At 44.1% G+C, this 9226-nt stretch overlaps 1 protein-coding gene across 4 annotated transcripts in view; it reads right to left on the minus strand.

The window, feature by feature from the left end:
- Positions 1-9014, minus strand: part of LOC128331014 (sodium channel protein type 1 subunit alpha) — a 179336-nt gene extending 170322 nt beyond the window's left edge. For all 4 annotated transcript variants that reach the window (XM_053264397.1, XM_053264383.1, XM_053264404.1 and 1 more), the window contains exon 1: positions 8876-9014. The gene's annotated coding sequence lies outside the window, so the exon portion shown is untranslated. The remainder of the gene's footprint in view (positions 1-8875) is intronic.
- Positions 9015-9226: the final 212 nt, after the last annotated feature.

Genomic DNA, 9226 nt, shown 5'->3' on the forward strand with positions numbered 1-9226 from the left:
TGGGCTCTTATGTAGACATAGGAGGTTTAATGTCATCATTCACCACTACTTTATATTCTCTGCTTGCTTTTCAGATTATTTCTTACCCTAGGGCTGAATGTTTAGCATTGCTGAAAGGCCTCAGGTCAGCAGCATCAGAGCCTTCTCACAAAAGGCTTTTGTGAGTAGGACAAGTGCAATATGTTAAGAAGCTTGATAAGCTTTGGACTGGATAGAGAATGACTGTACTGTCTTTGGTACACATCTACTTCATGACCTTTGTGCTGAGATAGCAAGTTAGGAATCCATTGTCAAGGTGGTTTTGCTTTGCATGCAGGAAATCCTGTATCTTATATTCACTTCATTATTTATTAGAATTTTTAATGCTGCTTTTCTACTGTTGAAAGCCGTTTACAAAGCCGTGAAAGATACCATTCAAACAACAAGAAATGTCATCGCAGTATAAAATACTGTACTCAGTTAATAGTTCTTGCTCATCCTATTGGTGTAGGGACTTGTGATCAAAAATCTATTTCTTCACTGAGCAATCCAGAATAGCCATTTCATTTAATCTGATCAACCTTTTTCTCATTTGTCACAGATTAGCACATAAGCAGGACCAAAAACCTAAGAGCAACCTTCTGGGTCAGGCCCAAGGCCTAACTATGCTGCTTCCTGTTTCTTGCAGTAGCCAACCAGATGCTCCTGGGAAGCCCACAAGCAGGAGTATGCCCCACTTCCTTCCATGGTTACCCTCCAAGAGGTATTCAGAAGCATACCAACCTGGAGATAGCATGTAGCCATCAAGACTAGTAGCTACTGAGGTAGGCTTGTCCTCCATGAATTGGATTAGAACCTGGCTGACATGATGAGGAAAATTTGAGTAATTTTCCTCATCATGTCAGCCAGGTTCTAATCCAGCCCCATTTAAACTAAAAGGACAAGTTAGGCAATACTTAACTTGTCCTTTTAATTTCAACAGAATGACATTTAGTACTTTTCCTCATCATGTCTTCTGCAAGGGTAAATCTTGCCTAACCAACCTTTTGAAGTTCTTTGAGAGTGTCAACAGGTGTGTGGATAAACATGATCCAGTTGACATGGTATACTTGGACTTTCAACAAAGTTCCTCATCAAAGACTCTTGAGAAAGGCTAGTTGTCATGGAATAAGAAGACGGGTTCATGTGCAGATCAGTAACTGGTTGAAGGACAGGAAAGAGAGGGTAGACATAAATGGACAGTTCTCTAAATGGATGCAAGTAAAAAGTGGGGCACTCCAGTGATCTGTACTGGGACCAGTGCTTTTTAATTTATTTCATAAATGATGTAGAAGTTGGGATAAGCAGTGAGGTGGCCTAACTGATGACACCAAACTATTTAGGGTAGTGAAATCCACAACAGATTATGAGTTGCTCCAAAATGATATCTCCAAACTGGGGGAGTGGGCAACAAAATCGCAAATGCGGTTCATTGTTAGCAAGAGTAAAGAGATGCATATTGGGGCCAAACCCCCCCCCCCATCAAGCCAGATCTCTCGGATTATCTGTGGTGCATTTGATTTTTCTTACCCAGATGCAGGACTTTACACCCACCCTTGTTGAACATCATCTTGATGGCTTTGGCCCAGTATTCAAACCTGCCCAGATTAGTTTGAATTTTGAATCTGTCTTCTAAGTTGTTAACCACTGGCACGTGCACATACACACAAGCTAGCAAAAGCACACTTGACTAACTTTTGCTTGGGCATCAGAGTCAGGGTCCCTGAAAAGTCCAATCAATTTGCATATGTGACAGAGCTCAGCTATGGGACACTCCACAATGGAATAGCTTCTGAATTTAAAACTGCCTTCTCTTTTATGGTTAAACATTTTAGAGGGGAGACTCAACTCAAAACTGAAACCTGTTTATAAGGAATGGCTTGATATTGACTCAGACCAGCACATGCAAATACTTTCTTACCCAGTATTGCCTATTTTGACTGCTAGGCAGGCCCGGCCCTAGGAAAAATAGCATCCTACCTTCCAGTTAGTTTATCAGTGTTGTTGCCAGGTTCTATGTCTCATAGAGGACTGCAAAGTCTAGTAGCATAAGAGGCCCTACTGCTGATCCCAGGTTTTCACATGGAAAGGGCCCAGAGCTACCTCTCAAATATTTGCTGCTTTGCTGCCTGTGCTCTCCTACTCCAGTTCTGGGATCCCACTGAAGACTCACATACCTTCTGCAGCATCTCCTTCCATCCGTCTCCCTAGTTCACTGCGAGTAGCACACTCAACAAACAGTGAGCCCAAAGCTCTAGTGCAAACTAGCTCGAGTTTGAGCCGGTCCAACATCAAACGTGGCTGGCTTGAGGGCTCGCCCCCAGCTTGCCCTCGAGCTGAACTAGACCCGGTTTGACTTGAACTTGAACCACCACCACCACCACCCCCCAAGGCTGGTCCAGGAGTTCTAATAAAATAAAAATATATTTTTTAACTACTCACCACCTGCAGGGAGCATGGCCACAGCGAGTGTCTCTGCAGAGAGAGGCCCTCCCCAGCCGGCCTCTCTCCAGTTTCCAATCGGCCCGGTTTGGGCTGTTTTAGTCCCTGTGTGGTCTATTCTGGGCCTATTCATGCTGGTGGCGGCCATTTCGGAGGCCACCACACATGCGCACTGGCCATCTGCATGACCTGGTCCCGAAGCTGGCCCAGCCATGCAGATGGTCAGTGTACATGTGCGCCAGCCTGCAAAATGGCCACTGCCAGCATGAAGAGGCCCAGAACAGGCCACACAGGGACTAAAACAGCCTGAACCGGGTTGATTGGAGACTGGGGGGAGGCCAATGGGGAAAAAGGGAGAATTGCCAGAGACCCCCAGCCCCGTGGCAGTACCCCACAGAGGTGGTGAGTTGTTACAAAAACAACTGGTTAGAACCCCTGGACTGGCTTGAATTCGATTCAAACCAGGGGGTATGTTTGCGGGGCAAAACCAAACATGCCTGGTTCCGTTCGAGTCCAATCTGGACTCAAACCAAACTGGGCATACCAGTTTCATGCAGGCCCCTACCAAGCTCAGCTCAGCAAAACCTTCAGGAAGGCACCCTGGGCCTAAGGCTGACTGTACTGCCAATAGTTTTCCTAGGTCTCAGGCAAAAGTCTTCTCTAGCTTTGCAACCTGAGACAAAAGGCAAAGAAGCTGTACCTGGAACCAGGGACTGAACCCTTAAAAAGCTACTCTAAAGGCTAACAATTAATACCAAAGTAACTGGTAAAGCTGCAAAGAGTCTTTTACTATAGGTTGCTAAGACAGACTGTGCATAGGCAGAAAATGGCCTATCATCAGAATGCATATAAAGTTTGCTTCTGTCAAAATAAACAGCAGCATTAAATTATTAATAAATATATATTACTTTTCAACAAAAAAATGTTGACAAAAGGTATAGGAAAATGCTTCTTTGTCCAAAAAGGGCTCACAATCTAATTTTTTTTAAAAAAGCTTATACAATGATAAATGAGTTAGCCTTTGAGGTGCCACAAGACTCTTAATAGCTTTTACTACAACAGGCTAACATGGCTACCCTTTCACATATGGCTGTTTCTGGGCCAGCTCTCCCTCAGAGCACTGATAGCCCTGAATACGAGCCCTTGAGACTTGCCAAGATACTGGGCTAGTAAACCAGCCTTACCTTCAAATCTCTTGTCAATCAGTAAGCAGCTAACACCCGACTGCCAGTTTCCAGTCCTGGGGATTGTCCCAACACCCACCTGAGACTAACATGCACATCCCTTATCTGGGGGGGGGGGGAGGGGAGAGATCCTGGCAACAAAACAAAATGCATCTCAACACTATGCCACACATTCTGCCTACTGTAAAACCAACTTTTGTTGGTACTGCACTATGCAGACAGGGAAACCTCTTCCTGCCCAGCACAATGCATGAGTAATCAGGACGGTGGACTGCATTGGCCCCATGAGAAGAGAAGCAGTCCCAGCAGGCCACTTAACAGTACTGACAACATGTCTATCTGCTCTCTTACTTCCACCCAGTGTTGCTTGCTCCTGCATCATCTCAGGCATCAATCTATATATATATATATATATATATATATATATATATATATATATATATATATATATATATATAAAAATCCTCCCTTTCTTGCAATGAATGTATGGTAGTGCACATAATCCCCTGCACTTTATCTTCACAACTGTCATGCATGGTACGTTAGGCTGAGAAATAATAACTGGTTCAAAGCCACTCAGAGTCGCTGAGCAGATCCCAGGTTTCCCTAGTCCTAGTCTACCATTCTGTCTGTTACTACACTCTGAGGCAATTCACATGCGCAGCAGAAACTGGGCTAAGGGAGCCCAGTCCAGTTTCTGCTGCGCATGTGAACCGGTGGGAGCTGTGCAGTTCCCGGTGGTGACGCAGCGGCTATCCCTCTTAGGTAGCCCACTGCTTAACCCGGGTTTGGGGCGTGAGCCACAGTGGGCACACTCAGGGAGGGGGGATCCCAGAAATGTACTGTGCACTAGTGCAGTGCATTACTGGGGCTCCGAGGGTCAGGTGCTGGATTGCGGCACTCCCCTTTGCCTGACTCAGGAGTGCCCGAGAGAGCAGCTGGAGAGCTGGAGGGAAGTCAACGCTTGTCTGCCCCACCAATTCGCCCGCCCGGAGCCCTGTCCGTGATCATCTATGGGAAGGTGAGCGCTTTTGGGCTTCCTCCCTGCAAAAGAGTAGCCCTTCCCACTTGATCGTGGGAAGAGCTTCTCTATGTAGTTACTACACTACACTGATTTTCACTTGTGTGACTCACTCACACACTGCATATGCATGGCTCCAGTGCTACAGCTGTGGTCCCTACATCTGATATTCAGAAGAGCTATGGGGCAGGGCTGGCATCAGGGGACTAGGTGGCATCTGACATGGATGCCCTAGCGGTGGACTGTACTGAGCAAGGTGTTGGACTTGAAGACCTCAGAGATCCCTTCCAATTCTAAAATTCTATTATTCTATGGAAACCAGGTCAATCAATGTTTTGTATGGAGGAGAGGTCATTACTAAACAAGCAATGGCCAAGGAGGGAGCCTCCTGCTCCATTCTACTCCCCCCAATTTCAGTTGCTGGCTGGGTGCATCCGCTATACAACCAACATGCAGGCCATACAAATAGTGAACAGCATCCAGCAGTTGCCCTGACCCCCAGCTTAAATTCTTGAATGGCTTTTGCAAATATTGCAAGTCTCCCAATGCCATGCTCCAGAATTATGCCATTTAAATTCCACTGAAGTGTAAGAATCTGTTTCATACCTACATTGGGGCAAAAAAAAACCCAACTTCACATATAAACTGATGGGATCTGAGCTGTCAGTGACTGACCAGGACAGAGATCTTGGGCTCGTGGTGGAGAGCTCATTGAAAGTGTTGAGTCAGTGCGTGGCAGCTGTGAAAAAGGCAAATTCCATACTGGAGATCATTAGGAAGGGGAATGAAAATTAAAATGCTAATATTATAATGCCCTTGTACAAATCTATGGTGCGGCCACATCTACAAATCTACAAATCTATGGTGCGGCCACATCTGGAGCACGGCATACAGCTTTGGTCACCGTATCGTAAGAAGGATAATGTAGAACTGGAAAAGGTGCAGAAGAGGGCAACCAAGATGATCAGGGGCCTGGAGCACCTTCCTTATGAGGCTAGGCTACAACATCTGGGGCTCTTTACCTTGGAAAAGAGATGACTACGGAGATACATGATCAAGGTGTATAAAATTATGCATGGAGTGGAGAATTTTTTCTCCCTCTCTCACAACACTAGAACCAGGTGTCACCCAATGAAACTGAAGAGAAATGTTTGGACCAACAAGAGGAAGTATTTTTTCACACAGCACATAATTAATATATGGAATTCTTTACCACTGGATGTGGTGATGGCCACCAGCTTGGATGGCTTTAAAAGGGGCTTAGATAAATTCATGGAGGAGGGGGTCTATCAATGACTACTGGTCTGGTGGCTGTGGGCCACCTCCAGCCTCAAAAACACGATGCCTTTCAATACCAGTTGCAGGGGAGCAACAGCAGGAGAGAGGGCATACACATACCTCTTGCCCGTGGGCTCCCCAGAGGCATCTGGTGGGCCATGGTGTGAAACAGCATGCTGGACTTGATGGGCCTTGGGCCTGATCCAGCAGGGCTGTTCTTGTGTATGTCCTTATTGCATTGTGTTGGACTAGGACTGGGGACACCAAAGTTCAAACCCTCGTTCAGTCACAAAACTCATGGGGCAAGTCCAGGCCAGTTACTTATCTCTCAGCCTAATCCACCTCTTAGAGTTTTTATGGGGATAAACATAAGCTTGTATACCAGTCTGGGCTCGTTGGAAGAAGAGTGAGATACAAATGTAAAAATAAATAAAATTGGATAAGATTTTATGACAACCAATGGTAACCAAAGTGGCCCAACCATGGTTATGCTGACGCCTATATACTTTAGCATTATCCCCTTTACTGTGGTTGGGCATACTGCCTGTTTAATTGGGCTAGACATTATTTACCACACTTTTTCTTCCATGTTGGTCACTTGACTCTTTAAAAATGATCCTTGGGCAGACATTCCATTCCCTTCATTGGGCTTGCACTGGCAGGATACTATGAAGAATGGGCTAGTTAGCTTTTTGGACTTTGTTGGCTGAGAAATAGGTTTGATTTCTATTTTAAGACTCACATGCAAAACAGTGAAGTGACTGAGATCTTGCATGTAAAAGAAGGGGCAGAACTTTTGTTTTTAACATTCCTTTGGTGAATCATATCCTTAATACAGATCGGCTCTCCACAAACTACCAATGACACTTAAGCTGGCTTAATGAAATGGCTTTGAAAAGATGCAGCTAATTGCATCTTTAAACCTGCCATCTCATACATACTCATTTGGAAGAAAGTTATGTGGGATTCAGTGAAACATATTCCCATGTAAATATAATTAGAGCAGTAGATACTTTGGTTTAACTGACTAGTGGAATGAAATCTGTATCCACAACCTCCTGTCATTTACCTCATTCTCAGTTAACAATAAAAAAGAAGATACTACCCCATTTGATGCTGTATGTAGCAATAAAACAAAACAAAGCTGGAATCTTATGAACACTTATTTCAAGACCTGTGCAGTCCAATCAGACCTACATGTTAGTAAATATGTATAGGTTTGGGCTGTAAGATACTTTAATCAGATCTAAAAGTACATCACTATAATATGACCAAGTGCCTTCTTTGTTTTTATCCCAAGTCTGTGTTCATTACAACTAACTCATTAGCCCTTTTGCTTTTGAGAGATCGATTCTATCTGTAAGAAGTTGCCCTTTTAAACCACACACTACTATCTGTGATTTGAAAGGAAGTTTTATTTCTGGGACACTTGTAATTGGTTGCCAAGATATGTCATCTCCTTCCCTGCATTAAACCCATCATGCAAATATCTGCATGTTGCCAAAAGAAATATTTTCCAAAAAAGAATGATCCTGGAAATCAGGCAGCTTACTGTTTGCTCAGTGGTACAAAGGAATAGTTAAGGTCACTCGAGCAATGAAAACATTTACTATTTTAGTTAAAAGTGAGGTCCATATGAGCAAGCAGTATCCCACTGCTAAAACCAGATCATCCATAAAAACCTCCATGTGCTAAAGATGCTTAGTTTCTTCATTAAAAAAGTCATGAATATTCCTGAATGCAGTCAACCTTTCTAGAATCCAGTAGCGAGCTTGCAGAATTTAATGAGTCAGTATGCTGACTGAAGACATTCCCCCCTCTGAGATGCAGAAGCGTAGCTAGCTGTTTTAAAAACGCAATTAAAGAATATATTTGGGCTATGTATGCCCAATCTGTTTCACAGATGAGCAGTTCTTTTAAGGAACTTCCGCCCTTCTGCCTAAATATAGTCCAAGTAGCACTTTGTCTCTGTCCATGGTACTGCACAAAGACTCTAAGCTTCAGGGTATATTCAAATGTATCATGCTGCCTTGTTAAGTGGTAACACTCCCGGAAAATGAGCTAGTTTAGTTGAAATTCCATCCACAAGACTGCTGCATCAGTACTGTGCTCTTTACTATCCAGGCCTATTCTGCTGCAGCCAATGAGTGATCCCCCCCCGCCACCACCACCACCACACCATGTTCTTGGTAATAAAATCCTATGAATGATCACTATCCCCCCACTGCCCTCGGTGGTTTGTTTACAGGTTAACATGGAAACATCCCTTCTCCTACACAGAACACTTACTGCTGCAAACACCACCAAACGGCACTCTATCCGGACATCTGCAGAGCAGTCACTGTGGGTAATGTTGTCCGCAGTATGCACACCCATATATGTATGTGAAGGGTGTAGAAACATATGCAGGCAGGCAGTGATTGCTAGCCAAATGTCTTTCACAGATTTTGTTGTAACTTAAAATAATGAAGATACTCACTGACATGTACATGCACAAATGCAGACATAAAACAGCTGTCTTGTGAAGGAAGCACGTTTATAGATTTGAGTCAGAGGCAATGCAAAGAGCCACACGTTGCAGTAAATCTTTCACAGCTAATAGCCATTCTGAACAACATTCTCTTGCAACACCTCCAAGGAAAAGGATTTGTTTCATTGCTTAATCAGTCAAATCAACAGTAATTCCCCCATGGAGAGAAGATGTTTGTTAAGCAAGCCCTAATACATTATTTATTTGTTTGCAAAGTATCTCAAAGCTGAAAGGACAAGTACAAATGGATATGTTTATTCAAGCACAGAAAAAGATCTGATTTTACCATTCCCTGGCAGTTTTTTCTTTGCATCCCACTGCACGAATGACAGTCATTTTGTATAGGGGGAAAAGTCCCCCCAACATAATTACCATTAAATCATGCATTTTAAAAAAAATTACCCAAGTAGATGCAGCAAAAGGTCTTAATCCAACTTCCATGCCCCCATGAAGCATTAAGCTGAAGCAGGAATCCCACTAGCTTGTTCAGGCCAGTAGTCTCTCTCCTACACTTGACCTAGACTGCCTTACATAATGAGGAACCACTGCCGTATCCTGAATGTCATCCCTGGCAGGAGTAGCAAGTGCTGGCAGCAGGCGGGCTGGTAGTTTGCATGAAGATCACGGAGTCTCTCTCTCTCTTTCTCTCTCTCTTTCCCTTCCCGCCCCCTCCTGCACTGCTCTAGGAGAAGAAGCAAGATTAGCTCCAAAAAGCTGGTGTCATTCTTCTCCTGGAATGAATGACCAGAATAG

This window comes from Hemicordylus capensis, chromosome 1, assembly GCF_027244095.1.
Source record: "Hemicordylus capensis ecotype Gifberg chromosome 1, rHemCap1.1.pri, whole genome shotgun sequence".
NCBI classification, from domain to species: Eukaryota; Metazoa; Chordata; class Lepidosauria; order Squamata; family Cordylidae; genus Hemicordylus; species Hemicordylus capensis.